Source organism: Melopsittacus undulatus, chromosome 5 (assembly GCF_012275295.1).
Source record: "Melopsittacus undulatus isolate bMelUnd1 chromosome 5, bMelUnd1.mat.Z, whole genome shotgun sequence".
In the NCBI taxonomy this organism is placed as follows: Eukaryota; Metazoa; Chordata; class Aves; order Psittaciformes; family Psittaculidae; genus Melopsittacus; species Melopsittacus undulatus.
The window spans coordinates 77,664,458-77,677,683 of NC_047531.1; the positions used below are offsets into that span (position 1 = coordinate 77,664,458).

General features: G+C 41.0%; 1 protein-coding gene across 1 annotated transcript in view; it reads left to right on the plus strand.

Annotated features, from left to right (window-relative positions):
* The window catches only part of LRP6 (LDL receptor related protein 6), a 122,690-nt gene that overhangs the window by 37,339 nt on the left and 72,125 nt on the right, over positions 1–13,226 (plus strand). The window lies entirely within an intron of this gene.

Below are 13,226 nucleotides of genomic sequence, written 5' to 3' on the forward strand. Positions count from 1 at the left end.
CGTAGTTGTGTGCACTTCTGGGTGAAGCTTGCCTAAGGCTGGCATCACCATGATCTAAACTTTTTGTGTACCCCTGTCTTGGAGGTTGCTCCCTTCCCTTGTTACCTTGGTTTTGGTTTGGGTTTTTTTTCCCCTGTGGCCTCAGCTTCTGCTTTTATTTGCCTGCTGGCCATGAGCAAGAATTCAGAAGACTACCGGACATGGGGGACAGGTCCTTTATCCATACCATGTTACTTGTGTGTCCTCTGGTACAGTGAATTTACTTGTTTGAAGCAATTTACATAAAACCTCAGTCTACTGTCCAGTTTTGTTTTGTAATGTTTAAAATGTGTGTCAGGCTTTCAATGGCATATTTTTATTTCAGAAGAGAGCATGCTCTCTCCACTTAACCTTGCTCAGTGTTCAGTGTGCTATGTTCTCACAAATTGAGCTGCCCTGTCCTGCAGTTTTTGGGGGGAGCTCTGAAGGCACCTGCAGAGTAGCACAGAGCACTGTGGTTTTCTCCCTATTAAAACAAATCTGGTAACAAAGTATTATGAAAGAAACACATAGATACGGGAACATCACAAAACCAAGTTTAAAAGACAAAAAACTGCCAGCAGCTTCCAGATGTGGTAGAAGTGGAGTTCCTTCTCACAAGCATTGCTTGCTCTTTGGTGATGGTGTGCATCACAGGTTTTAAGCATTCTAGGCCTGAACTGCCCAGTTTTCCCTCTGAACTTTCTCATGTTTTAGATTATTTCTTCTAAATACTCTTCTTGAGTTAGCTGGAAATGTAAGGTTCCTGTTAAATGAAACAGTAGGTTTGGCCCTAGAGCAAAATCAAAACTAAAAATCAATTTACAACAATGATATGTACAAGCAGAAACGCCTTTTTATGTGTTCTGCTGTGACCAGTAGCTGATGGTGTTTCCAACAGGTTGTTTTGAAGGGTAAATTTATAGCGCATATATATTATGCTTATAAATGAACTAGCCATCACTGTGTTGAGTACCCAGAAAATGACTAAAAACACAAATCTACCAGGACTATTATTTTTTTTTTCAACAAGCTGTAACTTTTTGTGTTTTCTCATTTCTTTTTATTTTTTTTTAAAAGTCTTCAGGTATAGGATAGCTGAGTAGTGCAGTGAAAGAGGCACTTCTAAAACTTCCCCTTTTCCCTCCAACCTATGCAAATGGCTCCTTCTGTGCTCCTTGGTTTCCATAAGCAGATTTCTCTCACTGGCTCAGAGCAGTAAGCAGTTTTTCCCACTGGTGCATCTTGGCCTTTGCTATGCTGAAGTTTAATGTTTTGCAACTTTTTATTTACTCTCTGCCTTTTTTTCTGCAGATTTTTAACAGATGAACTGTAGTGAGTGAAAACACAGCAACAAAAATTATATAAGATTAAATCACATTTTTAAAGTGGCCATTTTCTGTTCCTATATGGAAGATTTGGAAGTATTTTCTAGCTGTATGAGAGACTTCCAGCTTCCTAATATAGCACAGCTGTATACTAGAAGGGTCTCTCGCACCTAACAGTGAGTCTTTAAAGTACTGGACTGTAAATTCACAATATATTTTGATGTAGAAAAGATGTCTATTTGTTTTTGAGGTTTCTTCTTATGCTTGTTTTACATGTATTAGCATATAATTTACTTTATATGTGGTTAGTGTTTTGTTTACCATGACAGCTGGTTTTGCAAGTAAAATACAAAGACAATTTCATTGTTTTCTTAAAATCCTTCAAAATAGTTGTGAGTTTTTCTGTGAAACCACTCAAATTATTATCTTCTGCAAGAAAAGATTTGGACAGATTTTGTTATGTTTGCATGGTTTCTCCCTGCTTAATACCCTCTAGTGTTGCATTCTTCTGAATTGTGCCATGTAATGTTGGGTTTGGCTGGGTTTTGTTGAATGAGAAGTAAAACTGAAGTAAAACATCTGACTTTGAAAACAGAAGCTAACAGGGTGGCCTAGGTGCGCTCCTTGGGTGCCAGCACTAGGTTTCTGCACTTCTCTGCATTTTTCTCCTGTTGCCTTGTCACCAATGCTTTTTTCACCTCCTTGGAGGGTTTCTGAGTTGAATAAGAGCAAGCAGACCTTCACACTGCCTTCACACTGCCTTCATCCCCTTGGACTAGCACAGCACAAGAAGATTCTCCAGGCTTCACAGAGCCTGGGCCAGATGATGTCTTTTGGGTGCTAATCTTTTCTGTCTGGGGGACAATAGCTGGCTGGCTTGGGACACTTGGAGATCCTGTGTGTGTGAGATATAAGGGAAGAAAAAGGGACTTATTCTTCCGAGAGGACTTGAAGTACATTCATTAGTGCAGAGGAAGGTAGGCAGCCAGTAAGCGAAAGGAGTTGTTGGTCCCTGCTGCATCAGTGACTCAACTCTGCCTTCTGCACTGATGCAAGAGGGAGGTGCAAAAGTGACAGCCTTCAGGTGCTGGGCCTCTGGCAAAAGGAACTGCAAACATAAACATCAGTTTAATCAGTATCCTGTTTATTCGGCAAGAAAGCAACATCATTTAAATAAGCAAAATACTGCCGGAATCCTATTATCTGCATTTGTAAACTTCAGGGTTTTTCCACTAAAAAAACCTTCCTTTTTTTTGCTGATTTTGAAAACCTGTCATTTTAAATAAGATGTGCAATTTCTGAAGGCTTCTTCTTTATAAGCAGTTGTTCCCCACGTTGTTCCTAAGTAAATGTAGCTTTCCCTTTCCCAAAATGTTTATCAGGATATCCTTTTATCATTTCTGTAGTACTCGTTTCCCACTCTGCCTCCCAACCAACAGCTGAGTTTCAAAACTTAAGTTTTATCCAATTAAACTGTTCAAAATGTGTTTGTTTCCTTTCTCCAGCTACTATATTGAAAACAGGGAACTGCTCTACTCTGCTTGTTTGTAAACAGCCTGTACTTTTAATTGTGTTTTAAACTGCATTTAGTATAATTATTTTAAATTGCGAGCTGATGGCAAGTGATAAGCTACTTATTTATTTATTTTTCTTCTTAACAATTCAGGGTAGAGCTGAAAGTTTTAAAGTTACACTTTTAAGTTACTTATGTTTCCTCCTAGCCCAATAGTTTGGTGGGCATTTTCTTTGTACTTTGTTAGTGTGTTTTTAGTGAGGCCTGGCCTTGTGAGAAGATTTGGGGTTTTTTTCCTTACTTTTGATGCATCTTTGCCAGAAGTGTTTTGTATGCAGTGTATGTGGTTAATGATGGCTCTTACCAGAACAGCAGGTGAATGACTTGCAAAAGAAGCTTGCAGGGACAAATGTTAGCGACTTGGATTTAAAGCTGTTTTAATTGTGTTTTAACTTCAGAATTTCAGGTGCGTAAATAGTAGAAGTGTAGTTGCTGTAGAATGCATGGCAACTTTTCCCATAAAAATTAAAACTGGGTACTTGATATTGAGCTGCTTAAGCTAGGAATGGAGAAGTAAAAGCGGTGTCACTACTTCTATTGCAAATTCTAACCTAGAAAAAGAGTGAAGTCTCAAATGTTTCGGTTATTTGACAATAATGTTTTTAATGTAAAAATGAAGGGTGCTTGTTTCAGCCAACTATGAAGCCTTTGACTGGTGTTCAGGTTGCATTTAGGGATCCTTTCTGAATGCTCTGTGGAAATACTCCTCCTTCTCAATAAAAGCCAAGCCCACCTCGGTTTGTGTGTCCAGAATTAGGGCTCTAACCAAATTTCTAGTGTAATGTGGCCCATCTCCTTACATATTGATTACACATGCCCCTTTACTTCTACTCTTTTTATCCTCCATAGAGCAATCTCCCTTCTCCTCACCCCCTCTTCCCCTTTTTTTTTTGTTTATTTTTAGTGAACATCATGTAGCCTTTGATGGGTTAAAAATAAGACCTTATTTTTTGGTAATTTTGTGATATGGAAAGTCTAATTGGTGCATGCTGCTTTCTTACAAGAGAGTAAGCGATTTAGTGAGTCTGTTGGATGATCAAAGTATAGGGGAAAAAAACCCAGAAATAGTCAAGGCAAATAAAGCCATTCCAGGAAAGCTGAAATGAATGAATTGCTTGCCTGCATGTTCCTTGCTGAGGGCATCAGACTGGTTTCTGTATGAACAAATTGATAAACAAATCACAAAGGACAGGAACTGCACTGAAAATGTACTGAACTCCTAAATGGCATTATGAATTCATTTAATAATAATAAAAAAGGCTAAGGATTGATGGTTATTTATGAGTAAGCCTGAGTTACATACCAACAAATAGGATGGAAAACACTGAAAAAAAAGAAATAGCAGAGTGCTGAAAATGTGATATGAAGGGTGGGAGCCAGCTTGGTTTGGTAGAGCATTACAGTTTATTAGGGTTTCTTGGAGGAGCTGGGGTCAGGAACACAAAAAATGATCCAGCTGGTAGTAGTGTAGTGGGGCAGAGGCTGAATAATAAGGGATGTTTTACTGATGAAAGACTTGGAATGATAAGAAAATATCATGAAGAAAAAATCGCTGAAGGATCTCCTGGTTCTGAGCATGCTGTTCCCTGATTTCAGTTGATGGGGAGACAGGGCATCCCCCTGATACCTTCTGGTTTTGTTTTTTTGGAGAGGGTTGGCTAATTTCAGCTAATCACTTCTGCTGATCCTGTCTGCCTGTCCTGTCTTGTCATGTTTTAGTATGGATACCCATTTCGTGGTATGGTGAGCTGCTTCAAGGGATTGATTGGGCCCCAACCTAATCCAGCGAAACAGATAATAAAGTTAAGTGAATAGGTCTTGGGTAGAAACTGTTACTGTTGTAAGCTGCATCTGCATTAGGATAGTTATACCAGCATGTTCTGTTTAGTGTGAGTAGAGTCGATGTATCTGTGTAGTACCCTGTGTGCAGTTCATAAGTCAAAATCTTGCACAGCAGTGTACGGTAGGATGCCTGGATTTGTGCTTGTAAGAAACGGCCTAGAATGCCAAATAGTAGATTTCTCTCTTTCCTTCAGTCACTAGACAAAGAGATTGGGATGTGTCACTGTGCTCTCTCTTGCCCTGGAGAAGTAGGTATGTTCGTACGGTTTCAATTTAAGATACAAGCATAGGGAAAAACCTTCTTCACTTCCTTTATTCAGGATGTATAAGGAATTAGTTCTCCCATTTTTTTATTGAAAGATTAGAAGCAAGTTTGGTTACGATTTGAATTGAAAAGATTACTGAATTCTAAATTTCCATTTACAAACTAAATATTTACAGTGCAAATATTTGTATTTTTATTGTAAGCCCCTGTAAAGAAACAGATTATTTTCCACTGTACAAAGAAGTTTTATCTGGGAAACATGGTGAACAGTGATCCTATTGTTTTTTCACTGCTTTCTTCCTCCTGTAGTTTTAATGTAGCTAAATATTCTTTTATACTTGCTTTCAGCATTTTGTTTGGTTCACAGGTGTATAGATCTGCACCTTTTAATAGGATCTCAAAGAGCTGTTTGAAATGGGTGGTTCTGTGTACACAGGCTCCTCGGGGTGATGCTGAGCAAGTACAGCTTAAGGCACTGCCTGGGCAGACCTCTGTGATGCTCCTCAGCCCTGAAGAGCTACCCAGGGGCAGTGCTCAGTCTTGGCTCAGCTTCTTTCCCAGCTTCTTGAGAGGCTGTGGCACAGTTGTTGGTTTGTGTTTCTTGTTTGTGTGTGTGTTTATTGAAAGTCTGTCAGAACTGCCAGCTGCTTTACTTTCCTCTGCTAATTTCTTGTCATAGTTGAAGAGCCAAGGTAGGTTGGAAGGCAGGAATTTTCCTGCTGTTAATTTGTCCATCTCCTGATAGGTTAATTGGTGTTTTAGCTTTCTGTTGGCTTAGCTGCTGCTAAAAGTCTGTCTGAACTTCACAGGGTCTGGTGTATTACATCTGGAATGATTCTTGTGCAGAGGGCTGCCTGAGGCCTTCCAAAGCACATCTGCATCTTGCTTCCATCTTGCTGTCAACTAGGGTCTAGGGATGTGGTAAATAGATAACAGAGAGATTAAATTGTTTCTTTCTATATTTTTTTGGCTTAAACTAGGAAAATTGTTGTTTCAAATATTGATTTTTAAGTACTGCTAAACTGACAAGCTTTATTTCCTGCTTGCTCTAGGAGAAACCAGAAAATGGTTTCTTTTCTGTAACTGTGGAAGGCATGTTGTTAGACCTTTTGTGTCTGGAGATAGGAAAGGTTAATTTCAAAGTTCAGGGAGCAAGAGACCTTTCCACCTGCTCAAACAATTGAAATTCTGCCTTACTGAGCATTCAGCAAAAATAGCCACTTCTTGTTTTTTAATGAGCCTCTTTCTCTTTTTCCTTGGGATCTGTGACTGAAAGGACAACCATATGCATGTGACTGCAGTGCATCAGCACATGTTTGACAGTTAACTCAAACCTTACTTCCCATGGACTCTCAGCAGTGTCTGGGTGAAAATGAGAAGCAGTCTCTCAGCTGCATTTTTCTTGTCAGATTGCCCAGCATATTCTTATAGGCTAGAATACATGAAAACAGACAGCATGGTGGCTGAGAAATGCTTTTGCATACTGAGTTGTTTGCTTGTGAAATGAGAGTATCATGAAGTTTGTGCTTCCATGTTGATTTCTTATGAATGACTTTCAGTGTTTTTGCTAAGGTATTCTTTTCAGAGCTTGTGAAAACCGCCTTCAAAATCTAGTTTCATGCTGTCCTGTTGGTACTGAGCTAGAAACCAAGCATCAGCTTCTGATCATTTAATCACACAGAGTGGTTTTGTTTTCCAAAACTGGAGTCTTTTCATTTATCTCTTATTTTAGAAATGAATTCCAAGAAAAAGGAAGGTCTTGTGGTAATAATCTTTCTCCTGCTAGATAAGGTCCGAACAGGAGAGTAAACCCAACTCTAAGTTGAATTCTTTGTATTGCCATACTGGTTACAGGTGCATTGCCTGATGTCTTACAGTAAATGTAGTCATTTTCATAGAAGTACCTTCCTGAGAATAGCTTCTTCCTCTTGAGGGAACCAGTATAGAGTATACTGGGAAAAATACCTGCGTGCCTTATAAATCATGTGTTCCAGTAGACCTTTTTCTAGCGTATCGTAGGCATACACAGGTGTGGAATTTTGCACAGTGATTCTTCCCTCTTATCAGTCGAGTCTTTTGGCATCCGTGACAGATCAACTATGGAGGCTTCAGTTGTTCATCGCTACAGACCTTTGCTTCTGCACAAGTTTACTGCTTTGTTAGCAGCAGTGGCAGAATGAGATGCCTCTGCCACAGGTCACTGTATGAGTCACTGGACACTCATATCTAATTTTGATGGTCTTCATAAAAATGACACTAATAATGTGCGCTGTGAAATGGAATAGCTGAGGTTCAAGCATCTGTTTCACCAGGATGCAGGGGATGGGGTTGGGCAGGATGGGATGACCTAGGGGGAATTAACAAGGTACAGCTTGGTCTACTGATGCTTGCTTGTCAAGCATTGCGAAGACGTCTGGGTTGTTCAGTCGTTTGGAGGCACATTGATGCTTTTGAAGAGAGCAAAATAAAAAATGTTTGGTTTTCAGTGGAAGGAATCTTATTTTGTTGTTGTCCAGTGTATGTCACAATGGTTCTGAGCTAGCTGTGCCTAGCTGAAATGGGAAACTGCAGCTTTGTTTGCCACCTGTGGACTCCTAAAACCAGCAAGTTTAAGCAAGTAGACTCAGTGTGTTAGGATGTTAATAACTCATTACTTCATTCACACCCATTCCCCATATAGCTGCTATTAGTATGTCCAAAAGGGATTTTGTAAAGGCAGCTGAAAAGCTGCATAGGGTAAGCTAATTCTCACTAAAAATGTGCATTGAATGCACTGAATGTTAATGTAAGAATTTAGTGTAGAGCAGCTCAGAAAATTACATTCAGCTAATGTCCATGCTTACTTACTGGCAGAGATAAGCTATTGTAAAAGAGTACTGTTCTCAGCTAGTTAAGAGCATCTTTTTTTATCATGTTTATCTTGATTGCATCCCAAAGGGATATTTCTTCCTCACTTTTATGAAGAATTATCTCCATATTTAATTTGCTCTGTGCATTTTTGCTTCTCTTGGAGGACTCAAAATATTTCCTGAATGTTGCAATCAGTTGAGAAGCTTTGTACTAAAACCTTTCCATGGTACTTTTAGTCCCCTTACTTGAAAATCAGTTTTCTACGTGTTCGAAGCTGATGTCCTCCTGGGCTGCGGTTTCCTTCTCTCTCTGAACTTGCCTCAAGAAGTTTCTGTTAAGGATACATGAAGGGTCTCTTGATTTGAATATCTTTTCTTAAACTCCTGAAGAGCCGTGAATGTTTCTTCTCAAGAGCTATTTTCGATCACTGAGCACATTTGTTGTGCATAGTTTTCCTGAACTACTCCAGTGCCTATCGTTTAGCTTTGTATTTCTCGGTTAGATGAGTGCCAGTGCTGCTAGTGCTGGAGTTGGAGCAGGCTGCATTTCACAAGGACCACTGCAGAGCTGATGAGCTCCACAGGGGTTGCTGCGCTTCTGAAACCTTTGCAGGCTCTGAAGTTGGTGGCTGTTTGCGTCCCTGTAGAGCTCAGTGGTTCTTAGGGGCTGAAACGAGTATAATTACAAAGTTGGAGCATTCACTGTGAAGGGCCTCACCAAATAATTGGCTGTCCCAATTAAGCAACCGCTCTTCCCACTGAATAACATTAAGGAAGGTAAACGTTTGCCTGCCCTGTAAGGTGTCCCAATTAACTGCCTTAAAATCAGCTAAGTGTCGCGTGGGGTATCTCTGTTCAGTGAGTGAAGCATCTCGATGGGGGCTGGTGCTTTAATGACGCTCCTAGCAGGAGCCTGGTTTCGTGTGGGATAGCAGGGCTGAAAGAATCTGCATCAGTGCTGGGGACCGGCACAGATCAGAAAGTTGCAAAGCTGATGGGTGCTGGCGATGAATTTCTCTCCCTCTGTGCATAGCTGTCGGAAGTCATTGCTAAATTATAGCATTTAATCTTGGCATTTGTACTCGGCAAGCTTTTTTCTAGGTATGTGGGATATCCTGCTGTCAGCATGCCTAGACTTTATGAGCTTTTTAGAAAAGAAGCTCTTATTTATTATATTTGTTCATCACATAGAATGGAACCAAGAAATGCTGTTTCTTTTATTTTGCTGTGGCAAAACCTTTGATATGGGGCAAATCAAAACTGTGAAGCTGCTGCTGCACAGTGCAAAGAAGCCTGTATCATTTCCTGACATGAATCCCTAATCTTAAAATTACAAGCATGGATAGATAGAAATACACTTTGTTGTTGTTTTTCTGTTAGATTTTTATAACAGCTCACAACCACTTCCAGAGTCTGCTAGTAAAGTCTGACAAGTGTGGCATTTAACAGCATGGAGAAAATACAACAAGTGAAAAAGAATGAAGCAGTTAAAATATTAAGGTTATTTGATTAAAACCCAAGTGCTTTAAAATAAAGTGGTTAATTATTAGAAACAAAAGGAAGACTGGATTAACATGGTAAGTTTTCATCGGTGGTATTATTTATTATTAGGTTGAAGAAAGATTTGGCTCTATGGGTTGATCTGATACTAAATTAAATGTCGTCCTTCTAATTCAGGTACACCTGCTAGGTATGAAAGTGTGCCATGGACTTGACAGTGCTGATGTAATGATTGGACTTGATGATCTTAAAGGTCTTTTACAACCTAGTTGATTCTATGATTCTGTGTGAGTTTAAAAATCTCTAGGCCTAGGGGGTTTTCAGTTTTGATGTTTGATTGTGTTGCTGCAGTGTAGCTTCTCCATACTAGTTTTAAGCTCCTTGCAAAAATGAGTTTGGATGAATCACAGAATCCCAAGGGTTGGAAGGGACCTCGAAAGATCATCTAGTGCAACCCCCCTGCAAGAGCAGGGTAACCTAGAGTACATCACACAGGAACTTGTCCAGGCGGGCCTTGAGTATCTCCAACATAGGAGACTCCACAACCCCCCTGGGCAACCTGTTCCAGTGCTCTGTCACTCTTATAGTAAAGAAGTTCTTCCTCATGTTAACGTGGAATCTCCTATGCTCCAGTTTACACCCATTGCCCCTTGTTCTGTCACTGGATATCACTGAAAAAAGCCTAGCTCCATCATCCTGACACCCACCCTTTACATATTTGTAAACACTGATGAGGTCACCCCTCAGTCTCCTCTTCTCCAAGCTAAAGAGACCCAGCTCCCTCAGCCTCTCCTCATAAGGGAGATGTTCCACTCCCTTCATCATCTTTGTGGCTCTGCGCTGGACTCTTTCAAGCAATTCTCTGTCCTTCTTGAACTGCGGGACCCAGAACTGGATGCAATATTCCAGATGTGGCCTCACCAAGGCAGAGTAGAGGGGGAGGAGAACCTCTCTTGCCCTACCAACCACACCCTTTCTAATGCACCCTAGGATGCCATTGGCCTTCTTGGCCACAAGGGCACATTGCTGGCTCATGGTCATCCTCCTGTCCACCAGGACCCCCAGGTCCCTTTCCCCTTCACTCCTTTCCAGCAGGTCAACCCCCAACCTGTACTGGTACATGGGGTTGTTCTTCCCCAGATGCAAGACTCTACACTTGCCCTTGTTGAATTTCATCAAGTTTCAAGTAGCTGGTATGTAAAGTACAGCAGCGAGGTCTGGGCTTGTGGTCCCCATTGCTGACCCCGGTGGGGATGAGCTTCAGCAGGAGTCAATAACAGGCAGCTGGGCAGGTCCAGAGCTCTAGCACCAGCCTGTCCTGGCTGTGACTGCCTGGAATAAGAGCCAAAGTTAAGAAGCATGAGAAGGCATTCCTGTTTCTGGACCCAGGCAGGGTTGCTGAGGTTAGTTACAGCACAGAATCATAGAATCACAGAATGGTTTGGGTTGGAAAGAACCTTAAGATCATCAGGTTCCAACCCCCCTGTCATGGGCAGGGACACCTCACACTAAACCATATCACCCAAGGCTCTGTCCAGCCTGGCCTTGAGCACTGCCAGGGATGGGGCATTTACCACCTCTCTGGGTAGCGCATTCCTGTGCCTCAGCACCCTCACAGTAAAGAATTTCTTCCTCATATCTACCCTGAACTTCCCCTGTTTAAGTTTCAACCCATTACCCCTTGTCCTGCCATTACAGTCCCTGATGAAGAGTCCCTCTCTGGCTATGAGGTCTCCACGCAGTTTCTGTTCTCCAGCATGTCTGTGTATTGTCTGCTGGATTTCACAGATTTGGGATTGCCTAGCATGGAGCTCAGTTCTGTGCTTGTACTGCTGTACAGTAAACATGCTACATGCATTTTTTTTCCTTCTTAAAATTCAACAGGTGGTGTAAAAATGTTATTTTTTTTTTTCTGGGCTAGAGTTAAAATCTTAATTCCTGGACTTAAATTTTATAGCAAGATATAACAACATGAAAACAGAGGCACAATGGAACAGTACTCTTCTGGTGGCATCTGAATGCCATAACTTAGCACAAGGCATTACTTTTTTGCTTAATATTTTGCTCTGTCCTGTGGGCTTTGGTGGTGCCCTTGGTTTATATTTTTTTAAATGAAAATAATTAAATGTATTTTAAGAGAATGGGGAGGAGGGAGAATTACTTGGACTGTATAGCTGGCTTACCCACTGTGCAGTATGTCTGCATGTTGTCACATCTTCCTTTCTGTATCGTTTCTGGATGGATTACTTACCAACCATTATATAATGAAACAAGAATCTGTAAGCCTTCCAGAAAGGAGGAACCAGCAGACATATGTGAGCAGTTTGCTGTCTCCTGGAAGAGGGATCTGAGCTCTCTGCAGAAAAACCTATAGAAAGACCTCTGCAGTAGTGGGAACAGTGTTTGTCTGTCTGGCTCCTCAGCTCCCTCGGATGTTAGCCAGGTCTCTCTCTTAGTAGTTGCAGCTCACTTCCCATCTCCTCCTCCTCCTATGCCCTGTACTTGCTCAACTGTTGCAGGAAGAGGCCATGGCTGGTTCCAAAGATTTTTAATGGAGATATTAAAACCTGTCTCCATAAAGGCTTTCAAGCAAGGTGAAGGAAAACAAACAGATGATACTGGAAAAAAAACTATTGGAGAAACCGAGCAGAGGTCACTGGAGCTGATTGGAAATGTTACTGAATCTTAAAGCCAGTTCTGTGTGCATGTGTGCTCAAATGAAACAGGGATGTTTTTGTGATGTCTGGGAAGGCTTTTCTTTGTTACCAAGCTACCCTTACCTGTTTTTGCTTGAGTAATTGCCGTGTACATAAGAGGTGAGAGGGAGACAGGGAAGAAGATGAGGCTATACAGCAACTAATGAGCTGTTTCAGCCTGAAAAATCGGTCTAGGAGGGTGGCCAGAGCCTTGGAACCTATTAACCTTGGTGAAGGATTTGAAAATGTAGGACCTGACAGCTGGGGCAAGAAGGGTCTTCGTAAAAAACCCAAACAATCTTTCTCTCTTTTCTCTCACACGTGTTTGCTGGTGGAATGCTGCCTGACTTTAACTTTTCCATTTTCTTACTGCATAGCTTGACCAGGTGACTTGCTGCTGTGCTACTCATCTGCAGATTCCTTGGCTTTGTTATCTTCTTCCTGATGGAAAACCAGTTTCTCTGTAGCACTTGTTTATGTCTACAGAAATCCCAAATGTTTTCTTCAGATACTTGTGCTCTCTGTTTAAGGCAGGCACATTCTTTTGTGGAGAATGACTCACTTGGGATTGAATAGGGCAATGTTTGTGTTAATCAGCTGCATTTCTGGCCGCAGATAGAGCTGTGCGTTAAAACAAACACACTGTAGACATGAATTAAGGGGGGAAATATGACATGGAATTTCCTGATTTTTAAAATAATAACAAAAAAAATTAAGTCTTTGCCAAGAATAACTTCATGTGCAAATGTTTCTTAAATGTGTTGCACATTTGTTTTTCTTTAAAGGATGGGTGGCCAGGCCTCTTCACATGTGGGCACCATATAGTGACATATTGTAATTGTCTGGGGATCTGGGTTAGTTTAAAGGCTTCAGATCTTTCCTAACCTGGATTGTTTTGACTGAGTTAGGCTAGGGAGCACAGAGACAAGCAGGTATAGTGGTAGATATCATAAAGTTATGAGAAGCAATTTAGAACAGTAGTCTTCTTGTCTGTCCCAGCTGCAGCAGCAAAACAGAGCAAGCACTATGGATACACTTTGTCTGATCTGTTTATCTGTGTCTGTTTAGTTATGCATTCTGTTAACAACCTACAAAAGTAAATCCATTTTCTACCACCTGCAGAAAAAAGACCAATATTCTTGCCCCCTACTAGTC